Below are 3,434 nucleotides of genomic sequence, written 5' to 3'. Positions count from 1 at the left end.
CTCGCCAATCTAACTCTGCAGGTGGTATATGCTTCCTCACCAAAGTACCAATGAAATTGGTAAATTCAGTGGCATCTCGCCCAATAGGTTGGCCATTCCCATTAAGTGGAATATGGATTTTGGGTTGATTGAGCCTAGCATATATGTTAGCCTTTTGAGTAATTTTTCGTCCACCTTTCTTTTGACTACCTTCATCATCAAGCTCAACAGTAATTTCTTCATGCAAGAAAATTAACATAGTCATACAACAATTCTAGCAAGTGACATTAGGATACAATATGAGCAACTATACTACAATACCTTTAGAAGGCTGATGCTCAGGATCTACATGATCTTGATCTTTTGATACCATAGACCTCAAAACGCGCCCTTCATTCGCGCTTACAGGTGCACCCTACATAGATATATAGTTAGTGTTGAAAGCTACATTTGCTTTCTTCAGGTAGAAAATGAATCTGATGGAAATTCACCTTTCTTTTCTTTTTGGAGAATTGGTTTGCCTCCATATTTGCCTGCATAGAAGCTTTTGTTGCTCGTACCGCTGCTAGCCGTTTATCATTTTCTTCAATGTTCTTACTTCTCTGTAGCTCATACTCTACCGCTTTAAGTTGATCCACCGTGACCCCGCCATTTTTAGCTTTTCCGTTTGCGCTTGCCATTTTTCCTCCTGCAAAAGACACATTATATGAGTACATGTACATCACTCGAAATACTTACAGGATCGTACGCAACACTTACTTTGTTTCAATATCACTAGCTTTAAGAACTAGTCCATCTATATCTGTCCTAGCAGAACCAATGCCTCCATCCGCAACACTCACACGTATGGCAGTACATGGATCAGGCAACGTCACACATAAAACATTACCATTGTCATCTTCAGACTCCTCTATGTCATACAATGATGGCACAACAACACTAGACCACTCAGCATCAATGGGATCTTCAACATAGTAAACTTGAGTTGCTTGTGTGGCTAATATGAAGGGCTCATCTGATATTTTCTCACCGGTATTAAATACATGCTTGAAATTCACAGAAGTGATCTCAAACTGATCGGTTTTTACCCATTCATCTTCTACACGATTATCAACCCAATCACATTTGAACAACACTACTTTCCCTTCATGTTGATAGTTTAACTCAAGTATTTCCTTTATAATGCTATAATATGTCTTGTTTCTTACACTAATATTGCCACCTTCTCCTTTTGCAAAAGACGTGGTTTGTGCAACAAGAGCTACTCCACTACTCTGAAACGGTCGGCCCTCATCGTATGCTTGTGTATGAAAGTCTACCCCATTTATAGTGTAGCTACTATACTTCATCGCGACCATGTTTGGCTCTTTAGCTAATATTTTTATCTCGTGTGGTGCTTCATCACCCATTTCTGCCACCTGTGATTACAAAATGCTAATGTTACTCTACAATGGAATTATGTATTGTAGGTTCACAAAGTCACATGCCCACTTACGTGCATTTTAAACCACTCATGAAAGGTCTCATAATGCACGCGATTACCTTCTCGATGACTTCGAACACCAATAGAAGAAAGGTACTCCATATGTTTGCTGCATATATAGGCTACATTTATCAACCGACAAGGAAGAAAAAAATAACGTAAGAGCAATACCTAGTATGGATATCTTACTCTAGGTATGGTTCTATGTTGTCATAGTTGAACAAGACATATTTGTGTGCTTGTAGCCAAGTTTTGTTATCTAACATCACCATGCACTTTCCGGCCAGCCCTCGACCAATGTTGTGGAAGAAAGGAGCTGTATCATCAACTTCCATATCCAAACCTCCATCATTCCTAGCTCGGTTGGACCGAGTCTCACCATCTAAATAGCGTGAGCAAAATGTCAAGCTCTCGTCAAACAAATAGCCCTCCGCAATTGATCCTTCCACATGACTTCTAGTGTGTACATGTCCCTTGAGCTTTCCTATATACCTCTCTACAGCCCACATGCTGCGAAAATGTACTGGACCAGCTATCATTGCTTGGGCTGGAAGATGAACCATCAAATGCACCATAATATCAAAAAATGAAGGGAGGAATATAGCCTCAAGAAGGCTCAAGGTCTCAGCTATTTCAGCCTGCAACCTTTGCATGTCACTTATGCGAATAACTTGTGAGTACATTTTCTTGAAAAATCTGCTCACACGAATCAATACCGCACTCACTCTTTCAGGTAAAGTTCTTCTCACAGCAAGTGGCAGCAAGTCTTGCAAAAGGACATGGTTGTCATGGCTCTTTAACCCAATTATCTTTTTCTCCTTAACATGCACATTACGGCGTATGTCAGATGCATAACCATTAGGAAACATGGCATTTTTAAATGCTTTGCAAAATGTCCTCTGCTGATCAGATTCCATTGCGTAAGGCACCCGAGGGAAAAAAACTTCATCATCATCAAGATCAATAGGTTGAAGATCCTTTCTAATATTGAGTGCTTCAAGGTCATATCGAGAATTAATGTTATCCTTGGTTTTTCCATTCACAACCAACAAAGTGTTAACTATGTTATCACACACGTTTTTTCAATGTGCATGATATCAAAGTTATGATGCATCTACAAATCCTTCCAGTAAGGCAGTTTAAACCAAATAGACTTTCTTTTCCAAATGATCAGTGGATCCCCTTTCTTGCGTTTCTTAGTTCTAGGCTTCTTTGTTTTAGGGTCCTTCCCAAACTTGGTTTGAATATTTTATGTCAGCTCTAAGATTTTCCTACCGGTAAGTGGAACGGGTGCTATCCCAAGTTCTATGTCACCGAATGTGCGTGTATCATGCCTCAAGGGGTGATCTACATGTAAGAACCTACGATGCCCCATGTAGCAAGTCTTGCTACAATTTTTCAGCCTAAGAGAACATACATGGGAGTGGCATTCAGGGCAAGCTCCTTCTCCAGAGGTCGCACAGCCAACCAAAGACCCAAGACCCGGTTTATCTGTAATTGTACATATTATGGCAGCACGCAACTGAAAATACTCTCCGGTTGAAGCATCATAGGTCCTAACACCATCAACAAACATATCTACCATATCATCAACTAGTGGCTCAAGATAGACATCCATGTCACTACGAGGAGCATTTCGGCCAGGAATCAACAATGATAGAATGAAATTTGATTGCTTCATAATCATCCAGGGTGGAAAGTTATAAGGAACCAATAGTACTGGCCAAATGCTATAGCTAAGATTCATGGATCTAAATGGATTAAAACCATCTGCACATACTACAAGCTTAAGATTTCTGTTGTCTTCTGCAAAATCTTTATTCTTTTCATCAAAGTCTTTCCATAGGAGAGAATCTGCAGGATGCCTAATCGAGCCATCTTGTGTGCGCTCTTCTGCATGCCATCTTGTGAGAGCCGCAGTTCTGGAACACACAAACAACCTTTGAAGCCTCTTCTTTATTGGGAAGTAACG

This window comes from Hordeum vulgare, chromosome 4H (genome assembly GCF_904849725.1).
Source record: "Hordeum vulgare subsp. vulgare chromosome 4H, MorexV3_pseudomolecules_assembly, whole genome shotgun sequence".
NCBI lineage: Eukaryota > Viridiplantae > Streptophyta > Magnoliopsida > Poales > Poaceae > Hordeum > Hordeum vulgare.
This window is presented reverse-complemented; position numbering follows the sequence as displayed.